The 20,753-nt window shown below is 44.9% G+C and overlaps 1 protein-coding gene across 1 annotated transcript in view; it reads right to left on the minus strand.

Annotated features, from left to right (window-relative positions):
* Nucleotides 1-10,921, minus strand: part of RP1 (RP1 axonemal microtubule associated) — a 206,728-nt gene extending 195,807 nt beyond the window's left edge. Inside the window, exon 1 of the mRNA XM_045455236.1 lies at nt 10,903-10,921. The gene's annotated coding sequence lies outside the window, so the exon portion shown is untranslated. The remainder of the gene's footprint in view (nt 1-10,902) is intronic.
* Nucleotides 10,922-20,753: the final 9,832 nt, after the last annotated feature.

Consider the following 20,753-nt stretch of genomic DNA (forward strand, 5'->3'; position numbering starts at 1 on the left):
TGTTGCTTGCAAGGAGTGGACAATGAGCACAGAAAAATGGATGATGGCAAGGACCAAGCCTTTCCTTCTACACTGAGGCTGGAACCACCTCATACCTACTTACGCTAATGAATCGGAAATGTGTTTTAACAACCGATTCCTTTTTATACTCTGCACAGCCCAATTCCTTAGAGCACTTTTCTGCTTTCAACACTAAAAGAACTACGTAATCCCAAGAAGGTTCCAGTCAGGAGGGTCCTTGGAGGTTACCTAATCCAGTACATGCTTTACAGATAGCATGCTGATGTCTAGACAGTTAAGTGACTTGCCTAAGGCCATACAGCTAATATGTGGCAAACCTGGAATTACTTCTCATTTCAAAGGTTGGGTGGCTTTAATTAAATTGTTGACAAAGTCACTTTCTCTAAATAATTGTTTATTGATCCATGGGAATAAATGAACTCCCGTGACCGCACTTCTTGGTAGACATGCAGCCAAGTAGGTCTAACGACAATCCGTTGAAAACACCACGTGAAGACCATTTTCCAAACCTAGCAAACGAGCTCCACTGCCTGAGTGAACTAACCCCTTAATTTATAATCCAAGCTTTCCTCTGTCTTACTGTTCTTGTTCACAAAAGATAACAAATGAGACTAGACCTTGGGGGGCGCCTGGGTGGCGCAGTCGGTTAAGCATCCGACTTCAGCCAGGTCACGATCTCGCGGTCCGTGAGTTCGAGCCCCGCGTCGGGCTCTGGGCTGATGGCTCAGAGCCTGGAGCCTGTTTCCGATTCTGTGTCTCCCACTCTCTCTCTCTGTCCCTCCCCCGTTCATGCTCTGTCTCTCTCTGTCCCAAAAATAAATAAACGTTAAAAAAAAAAAATTAAAAAAAAAAAAAAAGACTAGACCTTGGGAAAAAACCGAACCCCACGTTCCAAAAATGGTGAGTCAGGAGCATCACCTTTCAACGGAGGGGACAATGTGTTGTGAACTGAGTCATTTCTATGTGTTAATTGTGTCCCCCTCAAAAGATCATTAATGTCCTAGCCCTCGGTAGTTGCTTCCTGCTTGGAAGCAGGATCTTTGCAGATGATGGAGTCAAAGGGAGGTCATTAAGGTGGGCCCTAACCCCATATGGCTGGTGTCCTTATAAAAAAGGGGAAATATGGAGACTGACATGTCCTGAGAGAGAATACCATGTGAAGATGAACTCAGAGATCAAGGTGATGCTTCTCCAAGCCAAGGATCACCAAGTATTGCCAACAAACACCAGAAGCTAGGAGGAAGGCAGGCCACTGATCCTTCTCTCTCTCCGCTCTCAGAAGGAACCAGCCCTACTGACATCTTCATCTTGGGCTACTAGTCTCCAGAACTGTGGAAACAATAATACTCTCTCATCTAAACCACCCAGTTTGTGGTAATTTGTTTGTCAGACCCAGGAAACTAAAACCATTGCTTCATCTGAAAAGGGAGGGAGTGGACAGATCGATTTCACCAGCCTTGGGGACCAAGACCTCCATTCTATGTAGTCACTGACAGAGGCTCTGAGTACATGCCTGGCCCTGGGAACCTGTCTATGGTGATGGGGGGGAGGGACTGCATCTGTCAGACAACGAACAAATATTCACTGAGCACCTATTATGTGTCAGGCACCAAGCTAACACATGCGCTAGAGCCATGAACCAGAAGACACAATCCCCGTGACCCTGAATCCCAGTCTCCCAGGGAAGATCAGCTCTAAACAAGTCATGACAAGTGTGAGGCATGCTGTGAAAAGTCAGCAGCTGCCCTGGGAAAATTAGATTAGTCGGTGGGCCAGGGGAGACTTCCATGAGCAAGCAAGGAGAAAGGAGTGAGGGTGAGGAATTACCAACGAAGAAAGGTGGGTGGGAGGAGGTGGTGTGCCTGCTCCAGGCAGGACCAGCCCAGAGCTCACGCTCTCTGCCCTTCTCAAGGGAAGGGAGAGCCTAGACAGCCAGAAAGGGCGGAATGGAGGGTTGGCAAGTGGCGGAGTGAACACATCCTCCGTGATACAGTGATAGCCGCCATTCACAGCCCGTGGAGACCACACAGGGCTAAGGGGGTAACGCTCCCAGCAGCAACAATAGCGCGAGTTTCAAAGCAACCCTACCTTCAAGATTTGCATCATGAGTGATGTGCCAGACTTCAGTTATATTTGGATTTCTGTTGGGCCTGATGGCATTCTTTCAGTTTTCTATTTAAAAATGGAGTTTAGCAGGCTGAGGACTGAAATTATGAACAAGCACGCATAACTTAATCTAGACCGCAAACCCAGGCTTCCCTTTCAACAAGGGTTGGCCGTCAGGTTCCTATGAGAAACCGTGTTCTTATTTGTGTGCTTGCTGACTTATTTGAAAATAGCGAAGAACACTTTGACAAGTACCTTAGACAAGACGAAAGGAAAGAGACACAGAACACGGAATACCCGCAGAATTTGTCTCTGAAGAATGAGGAGAACATTCTGTGAATGCGTGAGGGAACTGGGGTCTTCCCTAGATCTCGTCCCATGTGCTGACTGTATGGAGGGAACTGGAGAGGTCACATCAATGCCACTCACCCTCAAAGCATTTGAGTTTCACCTGATGAAACTTGAAAGCCTTTGTCTCACGCGATTCGTGTTCACACCCAACTTCTTGAAGGACAAGAGAGCACAAGGGTTCCAATGTCCTTGCCCGCAGAAAGTCAAGGTCAATGTTGTTCAGGACCAGTGTTCTCTCTCCCAAACCCCACACTTATCACACTGCAAGGTATGATAAGAAGCTTCCTGGGGCGCCTGGGTGGCGCAGTCGGTTGAGCGTCCGGCTTCAGCCAGGTCACGATCTCGCGGTCCGGGAGTTCGAGCCCCGCGTCGGGCTCTGGGCTGATGGCTCAGAGCCTGGAGCCTGTTTCCGATTCTGTGTCTCCCTCTCTCTCTGCCCCTCCCCCGTTCATGCTCTGTCTCTCTCTGTCCCAAAAAAAAAAAAAAAAAAAAAAAAAAAAAGAAGCTTCCTACCCAGTTTTTCATGAGAGAAGATGAACCAACAAAAAATCTCATGTACACCAGTTCTGGCCAATTGATCCAATTCAATCAAACAAATATTCTTTGAGCTCTATAGCAAGGATTGCTAGCTGTATCTCAAAATCCATTTTTTCTTTATTTTTGGTAAAAGGAATCAAGCACATTTCCCAGTGTCTGTTGTAGCCACCTGTGGACCACGTTACTGTTCTAACCACTGAGGTAGAAGCGGGAGTCTTGTACGGTTCTTTCAAGAAGACTCATTAATAAGGAGGGGTTCCTTTTTTCCCCCCTTCTTCCTCCTTCACGTCCTAAAATGTGGTTCAATGGCTTCGCAGCCATCTTGGACCATAAGGCGATCCAGGGAATGGGAGCCAGCCACAGCAGAATGAAAAGATGGAAGAATTCTGAGTCTCAGCATTCCAGACCCACCGTACCAACCCTGGACTGTATTTCACATTTTTTAGGAAGAAAGAAATACATTTAAGTCCATTTTTCACGTTTCGGTTATGTGCAACAGAAATTATCTGAGAGAAACACCTGCTATTTGCCAGGCATTACTCTAGAAACAAATCGCCCTCCACCTTCCCCACCCCCAAGACACACATACAGACCAAAAGTAAATCGTTTGGGTATTTCGACAATGCCTGATCTACTGAAGCAATCACAAATAGATCACACTGACTATAAACTTTTCTTCTAAAGATTTTAGAGAAATGCTCAAGGGACCCCGAAATTTTATGAAACGTTCTCAAATCCGTGACTTTAAAACAGATTCTTCTCCGACACAGAGTGGATTTTTTTCACCTGTATCTACAAAGGGAGGTCTAGCTTCCCATCGCTTTCTGCCTTGAAAGACCATTCTGCTGAAAATAATTACCTCAAAACCAGTGGGAACATTTTTCCCTCTCCATCCTACCTGTTAAAAAGTAAAGCTCTGGAAGCCTATATTTTTACTTCACTTTTCCTCGGGAAGCCTCTTGATAATAAGTGAAATGTCTGTGACCTTGATAAGCTTTGAATTATGCTGTTAAAATAAAGCCTTTTGTAGTTTCCTGAAGGGTGTTTGGATCTGAACTGTAAAAGAAAGAAATTGCTTCGATATTGATGCCCATATTAAACTGGCCCTTTTACCAGAATATAATGGAAGTTCTCTACTCATTTTGCCAAGTGCAGGCATCCCTCTGTAAGTCTAAAGCCCTTAACTGATGAATAACAATAGTACATTCTGTGACTAAAGCAAAGTTTGACAAAAATATGTCAAACAGGCATGTAGACATAAGGAGACACAATAATTGCCTATATTGAAGAGTTTTTCCTTTAAGATTTATCTTTGGAAAAGCAAAGGCCAGATTGCCTTTTGAGCTACAGGGATTTAAGTATTCAAATCATGTGTAAGAAAAGCAGGGAACACCCAAGGCCAAGGTTAAGCCAGGAGGGGTTGGTCAGCTCTGGTTCCCCCCACCACCACCCTCAGGGCTCCCAGCAGAGGCTGACCAGGGGGTGTCCAGGACCAAGAGCACTGTCCTCAGCATTCCCCACAGGGTGCACGTGGGGCCCTGTGAACATGCCTACTCCATTCGGTCAAGTTGAACACACCTTCCCTGGCTTCGTGAGGTGGTTTTGTCTCTGTGGCCTGTAGCAGTTGCTTGTTTGAGCCCTTTGTAAATAATTAGTCAGCATTAAATCTCTTCTCTTTTCCCTTGATTTCACTTCCAGACAAGTGGGGTGGAGGCCAGGGTCTGGGGAGATCGATGTGGCTTCGAGCTCAGCTCCGGCTCTTTACTGCCTGTTGGTCACAGCGCTCTGGGGCCAGCTTGGGTTACAAAACGCAGCTCAAACAGGAGAAGGCAACCTAACTGAGCTAGGACAGCTCTTAATGAGTAAGGCGGAATAAGGCAGCCACTGGATGGAGATTCTCGAACTGAATGGCTCTGATCTGACCAGCACCTGCTCTGGCCAGTCCTTCCCACAGCAGGGAAGGAAATAGGAGGGGTGAGGCTTTGCCAGGTGAGGTCTTTCACTCTCCTCAGAGAGTACAACCTGAGATATGGGAACTTTCCTTTGATTTGGAAGGAGGAATACATAGGACCTATTTTAAGTTTTAGCATCTTGACCTACCTCTAGGATAGCCTGGGGGAAGCTCACTGCCTTCTGAAGTAGGGATTCAAGTCTTCCTGTCTCCCTCTCTTATCAGGAGAACATCGATTAATTTTGTATTGAAAGGAGTAAAAGATTATCATTAGGAAAAGGGAAGGCATGATGGGCTAAATTGTGTCCTGTCCTCACCCCCCAAATTCATATATTGAAGGCCTGACCCACAGTCCTCGGAAAGTGACTTTATTTGGAAATAGGATTATTGCAGATACAATTCATCAAGATGAGGTGATACTGGATAGAGTGGGCCCTTCATCCTATGTGACTGGTATTTTTATAAAAAGGAGAAATTTGGACACACACACACACACACACACACACACACACGAGAAATGCCATGCAGAAATGGCGGCAGAGATTGGAGTGATACTCTAGAAATCCAGGTACATCAGATATTGCCAACAAGGACCAGGCATGGACTGGATTCCCCCTCACAGCCCTCAGAAGGAACCAGCCCTGCTGACACCTTGATCTTGGACTTCTAGTCTCCAGACTGTGAGACAATAAATTTCTGTTTCTTAAACAACCCAGTCCACCGCACTTCATTACGACAGCCCTACGACACTAATACAGAAGATGCCTAGCTAACCAAAGGCCCTGAACGACCTCATGCTTATTTAGAGCAGTCATGCTTGTTTAGGGCCCAGGGCCCTCCAAGCCCAGCTTTGTGCCCACAGAGAGTAACAGTGAAGCCTGGGCTCCTCTCCAACCCTTAACCACAAGTCTTCTGTCCACGGACCGTGTGAACTGTCTCCCATCATGCCCATTTAGGGAAGAATGACCTGATGACCACTTCCTGAGGCCAATCCTACTCTTCTCCCTGTGTCACCAAGAAGGAAATTGGGTTTAGAGAACTTGGGTGCTCACCATGTTTGCACCGCGGGTGTGCGTTTCAAACCCAGGCCAGACTCGGGCTCCAGACTCTACACCCCACCTTTGTCATAAACCGTGGCACAGGCACCAGGCATTTGGAGGCATTCATTTTAGTGTCACCATCAGACTCCATCATGACCAGAAAGGAGAAATCCTTCTAGTAAAGAAGCCTACAGTAAGAAAACAAGCCTTCACAAGTGGAAGACCACTGCTGTAAATCCCAAAGGATGTGTGTTCCCTGAGCTGACCGGCCCTATCAAGAATACCAGGGCGGAGGCACCAGGGGGGCTCAGTCGGTTAAGCATCTGACTCTTGATTTTGGCTCAGGTCACGATCTCACAGTTCATGAGTTCGAGCCCTGCATCAGGCTCTGTGCTAACACCGTGGAGCCTGCTTGGGATTCTCTCACTCCCTCTCTCTCTGCCCCTCCCCTGCTCTCTCTCTCTGTCTTTCTATCTCTCAAATAAATAAATACATAAACAAACAAACTAAAAAATATAATTAAAAAAAAAGAATACCAGGACAGGGATGAAAGCTGCCAAGCCCCACCCACAGGAGACCTGGCCTGGAATGTTCTGAAGAGAGTGAACATCTCTGTGCAGAAAAGCCACGCACGGGCCACCAAATCAATCACATCAGCATATCTTGAGGTAGCTCCTCAAGGTGCATTTACCCACATTTGTGATGAAATGGCCAAAGTTTCAATTAGACTGTTTATAGATTGGTCCTTTTCTGCTATTTCCATGTGTTAGGCAAATGAGCGGGCCTTGGGGCCAGGAAATGAAGATTTCGGTGTCTAAAAATAATACCTAACACTTGTAAGGCATTTAAAATGTGCTGGGTTCTTAATTACCAAACCACCTTACAAAAGAGGTGTTTTATCTGCATCACATATATGGAAATGGAGACCCCAGGAGGTAAATGACCCTCTCCTGCCCTGCAGTTCTCTTTGAGAGGCCCTTCCCAACAAGTGCGCATGTCTCAGGAATCCAGACTTCCAGTATGACTGAGGGGACAAGAGGCCGAGGACCTCCTCCCTTTTCACCCGTTCGCAATCTCTGATCTCCTTAGGAAGCCCCATAGCAGCCAGAGCCAACCCCAAGGGCTAGACCTTCTGTTCTGGGCCTTAGGAGGAAACGAGTTACGCTCTCCTCATTCTTTCTTTAGATGTGATTTCCTTCCCTATCAGGGTGGTAAGACCTGGGGAGAAGATAACAGGGTGTAGACTTAAGGGAAAGAGACCACAATTACAGCTGGGATACCTTGAGTATTGTGAGACCTGGGCCTTCCAGGTCTTGGTAAAGGATGCCCCAGTGTGGCCGGCCTGCCTGACGAGCCTGCAGCACTCGGGGCAGAGCCTGTAGAAACAGAAGGCATTTGACCCCTTGTTCTTTGCACAAAACCTTCAGAGACCTTTTCTCTTCTGTGCTGAACAAGGCACCAGCTGTGTGGTATCTACTCTGAAAATGCTGTTTTAATCTATTCATATTGAAATCTGAATAATTATAAATTAATAGTAACACTTCACCACCCCCTAATATTACTAAAAATGTTTCTTTTAACTTATTCTAGAGACTAGTGTATGTATCCTCAACAAATGTTATCATTTCGATATGCTCCTTGGGAAAGCCTTGTCTCAAACATCAAGTAACTGGAGATGTGACTAATGCAACTATTTTTTTTTTTTTAATTTTTTTTTTTCAACGTTTTATTTATTTTTGGGACAGAGAGAGACAGAGCATGAACGGGGGAGGGGCAGAGAGAGAGGGAGACACAGAATCGGAAACAGGCTCCAGGCTCTGAGCCATCAGCCCAGAGCCTGATGCGGGGCTCGAACCCACGGACTGCGAGATCGTGACCTGGCTGAAGTCGGATGCTTAACCAACTGCGCCACCCAGGCGCCCCTAATGCAACTATTTAAAACAAAGCAGTCATCCATCAGTCTTTGTTTTCTTAATGGGCATGAAAATGTCACACCCATATTCCCTAGTTTTACATAGGACGTAAGACAAGAAATTTGAAATTCTGAGCTTTGAATCCTTGGAGTAATAGAAAAGCCGCTGAGTGTTTTAGGAGGATTCATTTTAAATTACTTAATATTAACTGTAAGGACCTCATCTTTCTCTAGACAAGTTAGGGACCATCCATTCATTTGACAGCCAATGTCATAGACCTTCTTAGCTCTGGTACTTTGTTGCAATAAGTAATATTTATATTAATGTCCTGGAAATGCTATAAAATTTTGAAACACCTCCTCAAGGGAAAACAAAAATTATTTTCATTTGCACTTGAGTGTGTTTCCATTATTCAAGGACAGGTAGTGCATGTATGCTATTCTGATATTAATTCATATATTAGCAGGATGTATAATTAATCGGAATTCGGCATTCACCAACCACGCACAGAAAGCAGAGGTATGCTCATAGAATGTTCTAGCAATGATACCTCTTGTTGATCTTTTTTTCTGTTTTATAGTTACTAAAATTCTTTTGTGACTAAGTAAATCAACCTGGAATAAAATAATCCAGTGGGTGGAGTTTATACACCACTGACATCTGAAATGCCACAACTCACTTTTTTATAAGTTAATGGTTTGTGCTGTTCACTTCCTGCCTGACTTGACTAGTTGTCATAGGCCTGCCAAACTCCTCTAGCGTTTCCTTGTACTGAAGAAATCCCTCAGCTGTGGTGATGCCCCAGTCTCCGTTTCTCTTTTTTTTTTTTTTTTTTTTTTTTTTTGAGAGAGAGAGAGAGAGAGAGACCGTGCAAGGGATCAAGGGGCAGAGAGAGAGAAGCAGGGCTCCCCCAAAGCGGGGCTCGTGCTCACCCAAAGCGGGTCTCAAGCTCACCCGATGTGGGACCTGAACTTGTGAACCGTGAGGTTGTGACCTGAGCCAAAGTCAGACGCCGAACGACCGAGCCACCCAGGCGCCCTGTGTTTACAAGTTTCTAAGGGTGCTGTTTGGCTTTTACGTTATGTTGCTATTAAATTATTCTAAGACACTGAATACAGCAAACATAAACAGAAAGGAAACACCTGTTACTATGGTGTCGATGGCAAGTAATTTACCAATCACTTTGAGCCTACTCAGAATCCACATTACAAATTTTAAACACATAAATTATGGTTGTCCAAAAGGAAGAGAGAGATTTCATAGTGTGTTTTAATGAAGGTATTATGCCACTAATTTCAAATATACCAAGCGAATTGAGGCGATTGGGGATTTATTAAGAAGCTTTAGCAGTAGGAGGTTTACCTGGACTGGCTTTTCAGTCCATGAGGCCAGGCTACGGGGTAAGGGGGCTCGAGTCCTACCGCCAGTCCCTGCCCGGGCAATGTCACTGTGTGGTCCCCTGGAGATCAGCTCCGATCTCTCTAGTGTCCAGATCTTTGTCACAGCTCCTGGGGCTGCCGAGTAGCCCCCAATCTTCAGGGGAGTCCAAGAGCCAGCCACGTACCCGTATCCCCACCTGGAGGCTCCCGCTCCATCCCACATAAAGCTACTGACGGCCACCCACACAGGGATGACACCAAATATGCTACAGACGGTGCGGGTCTCCCAGCTCAGATGAAGTCCGCGTGTCAGATCCAGGACAAGTAAGATCTACTTGTTTGTGTGTTGTGTGCTCGCAATGTACTAAGCACTGTAGGTGGTGGCCTTCCACAGCCCTGCCCTTCCTATTCTCAGTTGACAGGTGGAAACAGGAAGGTGGCAGTGAAATAGCTCACACAGGCTTGGGAGACTCGGAGCAGGTGTTCTGAGCCGGAGCCACCGGACCCTGCCTCGCTGCAGAGACCTTGGGGACCAGCCACATTCTTCTCGCTAGGGAGGGGGTACAGGGAACACAGCACTGAGCGACGTAGGAGGGACCTCTCGCCTGCGCACCTAGCAAATGCATTGAGCCTGGGGGACCCTGTGTGTCCCCTGTTGCTCCTGCCAGCTCCACGGCAGTCAGAACAGCTAGTCACCTCATCGAAACGCAAACAAACCTCCTCTTGAACTGATAAGGAAAAAAAATCTAAGATAATATCTAACATTCAGGCAGCACTTTAGTGTATGGATGTAAGGAGCTCTGAGGCACCTGCCTGCAGACACATGCCCAGGGGAGGGGGGGGGCCCACGTGCTGTGATCCCCCTTCCTGTGAACTTGCCCTAACACGTCCTTGCCTCTCCTATCAGTCTACTCACTCCGCAAACAAGGAAGACGTTTGCAGCTTGAGTGTTAACTTATTGAACGTGAAAAACTGCATGAGTCCCTAATATATCCCCACTCCGTCTTGTTCCCTGAATATTCTTTTCCTGTCCTTTGATGTGGTTCTTCTCATTTCTGTCATCCCGTGTTAGACTGTCCCGAGAGCCTCCTAAGTGGCCTTCAGGCATATAGCGAGTCCTGCCCCACCGTGAGCCACTCTCCTATTTGCCTCCGTTGTCAATAAATGTCAGCTGTTATTTCTAAAACTAAGATTATGCCTGCTACTGCTCTAACACCCTCCAAGTGTCCCCAGGGCTTTAGGGCTCATCTCCCAGGTGCCACGCATGGCCCACAGGCTCTTGAACTTAAGAACAAGTGTCTAAACAACCTCTGAAAACTAGAATATCTTAGAAACATCTGCAAAAATGCTCCACGAGAAAAATTAGTTCACTCACCTCCCCCACAGTAACCAAGACTAGACGTTATTTAGCTCAGGCCTTTCCTGCTTCCTTTACTCATCTTTGGCATCTTTTCCACACCATTAACCAATCTTCTGTGTTTAAATAGAAGTGAAAGATATCTTCCCTTTGAAACACCTAGTAAAGTTTTCTAAAACTTAAATTTTAATTACCATCCCCCCCCCCAAAAAAAAAGACCAGGAAAAAACGAAATCACGTATTTTACCTGTAATTTCCAAAGCGTCTGTAGAAAGTCCCCAGCTGCTTCCAGAAGGTCTTAACCAAGAGGGCTACAGTTTGGAACGTTCAGAGCCAAGGGCTTGGCATCGTGTGGCATCCTGTTGCTGAGATGCAGCTTAGGAGTAAACCTGGCTTTTGTTTTGTGCGGGTCAAAGGAAACAGCGATGTTTGCATTGTCCTGTGTGTTACCTGTAGCGACAGCAAACACTTCACATAACCCCCAAACCACGCAATGACCAAGGACACAGCTACTGTGAGATTCAGGACTGTTATTATGGATCAGTGAGTACATTTCTCTTATTCTGGTTTTTTTTAAACATTACAAACTCTGGCACACATCACTGCTTTCCCTGGTCTTTCCAGTTGCCTGTAATGTCCAATAAAATAACCTATTCTAGATAAAATTAAATTTTATTAAACAGTCAACAAAATAACCGATTTTGCTCCTTTTTCTAACCAATAGATCCTTTGCGGCATACGAATATAATTTGGCATATGAGCGTATGAGCATTTTACCTTATTTTGAAGTTGATGTTTTGAACATTTATCTTGAAAAGTATGTTTTAGTTTAGACACCGGGAAGTCGGGTCAAGCCCCCATAATAAGTGAGTCGGTTCAATTCAACAGATGTTTGTTAACTACCTGCTCCATTTAAGGCATGTGTCTGAAAAAAAAGAAAAAAAAAATGTCTGACTTCAAAGAGTTCACGAGTCAGTATTTTTTGTACTAAATGATTACCGAATGCACATATTATCTCTACTGTTCACTTATTCTTTCTTTTTTTTTATTTTTAATGTTTATTTATTTTTGAGACAGAGAGAGACAGAGCATGAACAGGGGAGGGTCGGAGAGAGGGAGACACAGAATCTGAAACAGGCTCCAGGCTCCGAGCTGTCAGCACAGAGCCGACGCGGGGCTCGAACTCACGGACCGTGAGATCATGACCTGAGCCAAAGTCGGACGCTCAACTGACTGAGCCACCCAGGCGCCCCTATTCTTTCAACAACCACGTATCACTTCCCACCAGACAGAGCAATTGCTGAGAATGCCAGCAGCCCAGGGAGGTGGAGCCCCAGAAGGAGATAACTGAACCCAATCGCGTGTCCTCATCATTACCTTCATTTTGGCCACCAGAACCCCTGGCTGAAGGCCTTGTATTATTCTGTGGGGTTTTTGAATGGTTTTATTGAAGGATAATTCATATACAAGGAACTATACATGTTTATGTGTACAACTGGATGAGTTTGGACGTACACAAATACCCATGAAACCACCATCCACAATCAAGGGAGTAGACATAACCATCGCCTCCCAACGTTCCCTTGTTTCCCTTTGCTTTGTGTTTGTTTCGTGGTAAAAATACTTAACACGAGATCTACCCTCTTAAATGTTGGGGTGCACTGTATAATATGTTAATTTTAGGTACTGTGAGGTACCAGGATCTCTAGCGTTTATTCATCTGGCATAAATGAAATTATAACGACTGAGCAACAACTGTCCATTCCCCCACCCCCAGGCCCTCGCGATCACCGTCGTATCCTCTGCTTTTATGAAGTTGACTATTTTCGCCACCTCATGTAAGTGGAATCACACATTATTTATCCTTCCGTGACCAGTTCATCTCACTTTGCATTATGTCCTCCAGGTTCATCCATGTTGTTGCAAATGTCAGTGTTTTCTTCTTTTTCAAGGCTGAATAATATTCCATTTTATGTGTGTATGTATTACGTTTTCTTTTTGCATCACCGGTCAATGGACTGGTGTTTCCATATCTTCACTACTGTGAATAATACTGCAGGGACCCTGGGAGCGCAGATATCTCGTTGGGATCCTGATCTCAGTTCTTTTGGGTAGATGCCAGACATGGGATTGCTGGCTCATACGGTAGTTCTATTTTTAGTTTTTTGATAAATCGCCATGCTGTTTTCTATAGTAGCTACAACAGTTTGCAATCCCACCAACAGAGTACAAGGGTTCCAATTTCTCCACATCCTCACCACCATTTGTTATCTTTTTTTTAATAACAGCATCCCAACCGATGTGAGGTGATGTCTCATTGTAGTTTTGATTCACATTTTCCTGATAATTAATGGTGTTGAGCGTCTCCTCGTATCCCTATTAGCCATTTGTATATCTTCTTTGGAGAAACGTCGGTTCAAGTCCTTCACCCACTTGTAATTGGGTTGTTTGGGTATTCTGGCTATTTAGTTGTAGTCTCGTATTTTTGTTGTTTTTATTTTTATTTTTATTTTTTAACGTTTATTTATATTTGAGAGAAAGAGAGAGTGAGAGAGAGAGCACAAGAAGGGGAGAGAGAGAGAGAGAGAGAGGACACAAATCCGAAGCAGGCTCCTGGCTCTGACCTGTTAGCACCGAGCCCGACACGAGGCTCGAACTCACAAACTGTGAGATCATGAACTGAGCTGAAGTCAGACACCCAACTAAGCCCCTGGTGTTGTTGTGTTTAGAGAGAGGCCGTGTGCAAAGGGAGGAGAGAGGCAGAGGGAGAGAGAGAGAATCTTAGGCAGGATCCACACTCAGCAGGGCTCAATTCCACAACCCTGGGATCATGACCTGAGCCGAAATCAAAAGTTGAACATTCCACCAAATGAATCACCCAGGCGCCCCTAGTCTCATATTGTCATAATGCTTAGAGCAAAGGCACGATCTGTTTGGTTTTCTCTTCAATGCAAAAATTATCTTTTTTGTGAGGTGGGACACACGAGAAGCAAAGTTCCTTCAAATATGACCATAGAATGTCAATTCCAGAGAGCAAGAAAATCTATCTAAAAGAATCTGAGCGTTTGAAACACTTGGCCTTTCTTAATAAGTTAAGCAGCAGGGGGCAGGGCGGTGCAACAGAAAGATCAGAGGCTGACCAGCCAGAAAGAGACACCTAGGGTTGGTTTCATCTCTGCTGGGCGTTTGTTATCCAGTCTGCAAAGTAAGGAGCTGAGTTGGATAGACTTTCCTACATCAGAATATATTTTCTTTCATTCAATAATACTATTGCGTACCTACCATGTGCCAGATGTTGTGTTAAGTGCGGGAATAGATCAGTACACAGGAGTCAACAGAGTCCCTGGCAATTTAGAGTTTACCTTCTTAGAGGGGGTAGTAGGCAATTTACAAGTAATTTCATGAGTTACATTGTTTCCGACAGCACTGAATGCTACAAGTAAACCACCACTGGCCTTCCTGACCTCTCCTTTACTAATCCTGACCCCTTCAAGAGCTTTGCACACAGTGGGCTGCTTTTTTCCTTCTCCCCCATTAAGTCTCGGCTCTGAATGTCACTCCTCTGGGACCGCCCTGGCCAATATCGGCTCACCGTCCCCCAATCACTGAACAGGATGTCTGTTGCTTTATTTGATCTTATTTGGAGCATTTGGCACGGCCTGAAACAATGTTACTAGTTTACTAGAGAGTATACAATCTCCAAAGAGCCACTTTTTTCACTGATATGCAGGTGGGCAAATGATTTTATTTTCACCTTGTCCAAAATGCCCCACAAACTATAAAATGAAGGAAATATTTCTGACCTATCTTCCGGGGATATTCTGAAGAATACTTGTAATAAGTGGTAGGTATTGAACATATTTTACTTATTTATTTATTTGTTTGTTTATTTATTTATCTATCTACTTTACGTCTTCTTAGAGAAATCACATATATGCACCAGAAATTTGTCTCTTTTACTAAAGGAATCTAGACAACGCCCTTAATTTCTCTAAGCCTCTGTTTTAAAATGGGACTAATAATCCTTCCCTGCAGGATTTTTTTTTCTGCTTCTTAAACAGGATAATTGAAAGCTCCCAGCAAAGTATCAGTCATAAAGAGGGTATGCCCACTGAATCTTCACTGAATTAGAGTTAGACTTCAGTGAATATTTGGAAAAGCTTCCAGTAATACGATTCACTGCACTCTGATACGTAACTCCTGACTTCAGAAAATGGCAACATTACCAGACAATAAAGTCAGATTTCTTAATGATGTGTCACGACACAGAATGATGCCATGGGCAATGCACACGGAAAACATCCCAGCCCATACTTCAAGCCCGTCAAGCAAAGAAACCACACAGGTACCAATAATACACCACCCCCCGCACCCTCTTCAGGGTCCGGTCACAAACAGCCCCAGCACTGAGGGTGCTGAGAGCACCCAAACAGCTCCAGGCCGGGGACAACATCACTGATGAGCTGGCAGACTAAAGAATAACGCGAGACAAAAGGTCAACGTGAAGGGCACTCGGTCTCAAGGATGCAGACATGGGGCCCAGAGACCTAGAGCATTTTCCTGAGATCAAACGCCCCTATAGTAGCTGAGTCTGACCTCAAACTTGGCCTCGTGACTATTTAATCCACGGAAAAGTAGCTACTATATCCACATGGTCATGGTTCAAGATCTAAGTACACAGTGGGACAAAGGAAATTATTTTCATTCCTTCCCTCAACAAACATTTATTGCAGACCTGTTTGACTGGATACAGACATTCTGAGGATTACAAATTCAATGAGCTCCCAAACAGATCTATAAATGCTTGAAAACCCTCTCTTAGCCTCCCCCTGCTCTCTGCGTAGTCACTAAAGGCCAGCCTGACCTCAGCCTCCACAGCAGGGGGAAGGGTCCTGATGTATTCAGAGGATACACAATCATACTATTTAAAGACAGATAGTATAGATAAAGCGTTTCTCAGAGTGTATTTTGTACTGAAGCTCAAATTAAAAAAACATGCACAATCTTATCACATTAAGTACTCATGACTTGTGCAACAATTTGCTTGGGATATATTTATATCAGGGAAGGGAGAAGAAGAGAGACAACATCTGCAGAAACATGGAAACCAGAGAAGCTTGGTGCATTAAAACAATGAAGTATAGTATACCAATGTGGCTGATCGTAGTATTGGGTTGAACTGTATAAATTAACTATTTTGTAAATCAGAAATGGTCACTTACCAGTGTGTGTGTGTGTGTGTATACACACGTATATATGTATATATATATGTATATATATGTATATATATGTATATATATGTGTATTATATATACATACACACACACACACACACACACACACACACACATATACATATATAGTGAGGCAGTGAGAGAGGCTGCTAGAAAGGTGGGCAGGGGCCACTCCATCATGGGAGTTTAGATTTACGCTATAGGCTACCAGAAGCCATTAAAGAATTTTAACAGAGGAGTGACATAGTATTTATCTTACAGTTAGTAGTCCAGTTAGTAGCTGACTAGTATTTATTTTACAGTTACCATTCTGATGATTTGGTGGCGCTTAAAGGCAATCAAACTCAACGTAAAGAAACTCGTTACGTGACTATAGTAATAGAACATTAATTCAACAGTACTTATTGACTGCTGTGGCCGACAGACAAACGGCCCAAAAGATGTCTCGAAAGACTTTGAGAATGTGCTTCAGCCAAGCACCTTGAGATGGGAGGGTTGTCCTAGGTCCTGTCGGGGGGCGGGGGGGGCGCCCAGTGGAATCACAAGGATTCTTACAAGAGGAAGACAGGAGGGCCGGAGTCGAAGAAAGAGTGGAAGATGTGTGTTTTAAGGCTGGAGGAAGAGCCCACAACCCAAGGAACGCAGGGGGCCTGTAGAAGCTAAAAAAGGCAAGGAACTGATTCTCGCCTAGAGCGTCCAGAAGGAATACAGTCCCGGGGCATCTTGGTTTTAGCACGTTAAGACCCATTTTGGACTAGTGACCTCCAGAACCGTAAGATAATAAATTTGTGTCGTTTTGAGCCACTAAGTTTGTGGCGATTTATTACAGCAGCAATAGCAAACAGTTGACTCCAGTGGTAGTGAATTTTACGTGTCACCTTGATGGAGCCATCACGTGCCCAGATACTTGCTTAAACATTATTCTGGGTGTGCCTGTGAAGGTGGGCCCGGAAAAGGTTAACGTTTTAATGGGTAGACTGAGTAAAGCAGATTGCACTCCCCCATGTAAATGGACCTCATCCAATACATTAAAGGCCTGAATGGTACAGAAAGTCTGAGAAAGATAGAATCCACTTTCTGCCTGCCTGTCTTCAACCTGGGATGTGGGTCTTGTCTCCTGCTGTCAGACTTGGACCCAGACTGGAATTACACCACTGGCTCTGTGGATCTCCAGCTTGCCAGCTGTAGCTCTTGGGACTTCTCAGCCTTCATAATCATGTGATCCAATTCCTTCTAGTAAATTTCACTGTATATTTACATAGTGTATACATATGTGTATATATTTACATATATTTGCATATATTTGCATATGATTATATATTTCCATATGTGTGTGTATTTACATATATATACATATGTGTATATATATGTGTATAATAAAGGGGTGCCTGGGTGACTCAGTTGGTTGGGCATCAGACTTCGGCTCAGGTCATGATCTCAGTTTGTGAGTTCAAGCCCCGCCTTGGGCTCTGTGCTGACAGCTCAGAGCCTGGAACCTGCTTCAGATTCTGTGTCTCCCTCTCTCTTTGCCCCTCCCCTGCTCATGTTCTGTTTCTCCGACTCTCAAAAATGAATAAACATTAAAAAAAATTTAATATATATATAATTTACATATACATAAATGTGTGTGTATATATATTTATATATATGTATTTAAATATATATATATATATATAAAATCTATTGGTTCAGTTTCTCTGGAGAACTCAGACTAACATGCCTACTGTATATAAAGTCTGGGCAAGAAGTAATTCAGGCTTGAATTCCTGTGGAGTCAGGGCACATCGCCCTCCCTGCACATCGATATTCACCAAGGAAGCTCTGCTGGGTTTCATGTCCAGTGTATTTATTGGAGTTTCATTATGTAGTCATGATTAATTAAATTATTGGCCGTGTGATTGAACTCAGTCTTCAGCCTTTCTCTCCTCCCCAGAGGTCAGGCAGTGCAGAGCAGAGCCCCCAAACCTAATCACAAGGTTGGTCTTTCTGGTGACCAGCCCCCATCCTGAAGCTCTCTGGGAGCCCGAGAGTGAGTCACCTCGTTGGCATAACAAAGACAGTCCCGTCAATCAGAAACCCAGGACAAAGACCAGACAAATTCTTTATTATGACACAGTTCTTTTCACAGGAAATGTTGCATTTGCACTGCCATAACCCCTGGAAGCTTTGGTTGATTTTGAATGGCCCTTGATGAAGGTATCCTTGACACTCTTTAGAGGTCATGCTTCATTTGTAAGGGTGCAGGCTTAAAATGGATCTTAACAAGTATATTTGTTCCAAACATGACATCCACAGCTATGAAAAACAATACTGTTCATACCATTACCTTCCTTTCTCCCTAGAATTTTGAAAGCAACAAGAAAGGAAAGTTTGTTTAAAAAAATGTTTAAGAGACAGTGTACCAAAGGCTCCCTTGGACAGAGTTTCAGTTTTGCAAGATGAAGACAGTTCTGGGGATGAACGATGATGTTGATGACACAACAGTGTGAATGTACTTAATGCCACTGCACTGTGCATTTAAACGTGGTTAAGATGGTAAATTTTATGTTATGTATATTGTGCCACAATTTAAAAAGAGAAAGCTCCCTTGTGGGCTAATTAAAAAAAAAATCTTTTTCAATGTATATTTATTTTTGAGAGGGAGCGAGACAGTGTAAGCAGGGAGGGACCAAGAGAGAGGGAGACCCAGAATCCAAAGCAGGCTCCAAGCTGTCAGCATAGAGCCTAATGCAGGGCTCGAACTCATGAACCATGAGATCATGACCTGAGCTGAAGTCAGATGCCCAACCAACTGAGCCACCCAGGTGCTCCCCTTGTGGACCAGTTTAATCTGAGCTCAAGGAGAGAATCTTTTCCAGTTAAATCAGTAGCCTCCTTTCTCCACTCCCTCAACCGGGACCATGGACAGCTGCCACTGATGGGGTGTAAAAAGTGAGGTCGCCTGGCTGGCCCCCTCTTGGCAGCTACAGGGACAGGAAGGGGCTTCAGCGAGCCAGCACCACCTTCTGAAGATGTCCTGCTGTCTTCACAGAGAAACCTGTTCGCAGGAGTGGCTCAGAAGGTGAACCGAACCTTACAACCAGAATTTCCATGCAAACACTGGGCACCTGTCCAGCAAGAAAACATGGTTAAATGTAGCTGATGTGCAGTGAGATCCCGGTTGACTGAGTTTGTTTTTCCTCCTAGAAACTGGGATTAGAACTTTTGGTGAAAACTTTGAAACCTGAAGTATCTCTCAAAGACATTTCTCGGCAGAATTTCAATATGTTGCCTTCTCTTCCCCTTCTGTGCCTTGAAATGTTGTGTCTCCCCACCTCTATTTGCTGTTATATTACAGTGACTCAATTTTTCATCTTTATGTTACAACTGCTTGTCTGGATACACTCTCTGGATGCTTCCTATCAGTATTTCCCCATGTAGCATCTAAAAAGCTTCAGGGAAGGCGTGTCTGGGTGGCCCAGTGGGTTAAGCTTCCGACTCTTGATCTAGGCTCAGGTCACGAGCTCGCAGTTGGTGAGTGCGAGCCCCACATCGGGCTCCGCGCTGATGGTGTGGAGCCTCCTTGAGATTCCGTTTCTCCTTCTCTCTGCCCACCCCCCCCCCCAGCTTGTGAGCTCTCGCGCTCTCTCTCAAAATAAATAAATGAACCTAAATTTTAAAAGCTTCAAGGAAGCACTTTACACTTCTCCCCTGAAAAACCTACATTTCAGGGCCACCTGGCTGGTTCAGCCAGTAGAGCATCCGACTCTCGATTTCGGGGTTGTGAGTTCGAGCCCCAAGCTGGGGGTAGAGGTTACCCTAGGCTCTAGGTATCTCACATTCCACGAATAAACCTACATCTCACATTCCACGAATCTGTGAAATGTTTGGGTTGATGGACGTTTGTTGAACATCTGTTACGTGCCATTGACTGGGGCATGTTAGGCTCTGGGGACATCAAAACAGTAGAGAAATAGGCTGTAGAGAGTTCCTGCTCCTCCAAAAACACTTGACACTAAGGTGAGCTTATTTTCCTCATAGCAAGGATTCTCCCATCTTTTGAACAGGTTTTGGGAACTGAGGATAATAAAATAACATTGAATAAAGATTTAATTTTAGAATGGAGAGCCTTCGTTCTTTCAGCACCGTCCAGACCTCACCTACCTGTGGGTATAATTGAGGTGCATTCTCCTGAGCTTTGCTAGCTCGCGAGGCCTCACTTGAGGCTATGGAACCTCAGTTCTTGGCAAGCCGTCCTCTTCAACAGTCCCCTTGGGCTTATGAGGTGGGTCCAGGCTTCACAGGCCTGATCGATCCATCCAGCTTCCTCATGAAAATCCACTACACGTGGGCACCTGAGGGAGGGTCCTCTGAGACAGACTGCCAGCTCCCTGGGGTCACGGGCTTTCTCAGAGGGCTATGACTTTCCCTGAGGGAAGCCCTGCCTCCAGTCTTTGGAAAATGACAGGAGGATGTCCCTTTCTCCAGTGTGGGATCACATATTATCACCTCGAAGCCACACGGCCTCTTAGACAACAGTCTCTTCGGCTTCTGGCTCCTGCTTGAATTACTAGCTGCCTTGTGCCAGTTTGACAAGGCAGGCAAGGACCGTACCCTCCCCGGAAGCCTTCGTGGTAGGGCTCAGCGGCCAGACCATCCCAGCTCTGCGACCTTGGGCAAATCCGCTAGCCGATCCGAGCTTTAGTTTCCTTAATTATAAAAGGACGGTATTAATAGTCATTATTTAACCGGGCTGTTGAAGATCAAATCAGATAATTAAACACAGTGCTGAGAATACTGCTCCGTGCCTAGGGAACACCTGATAAATGTTAACTGCTGCTTTTACCGTCATCACACCCGTCCGTTAATCCCTCTCCACGGGGTC

The sequence above is a fragment of the Leopardus geoffroyi genome, chromosome C3 (genome assembly GCF_018350155.1).
Source record: "Leopardus geoffroyi isolate Oge1 chromosome C3, O.geoffroyi_Oge1_pat1.0, whole genome shotgun sequence".
NCBI lineage: Eukaryota > Metazoa > Chordata > Mammalia > Carnivora > Felidae > Leopardus > Leopardus geoffroyi.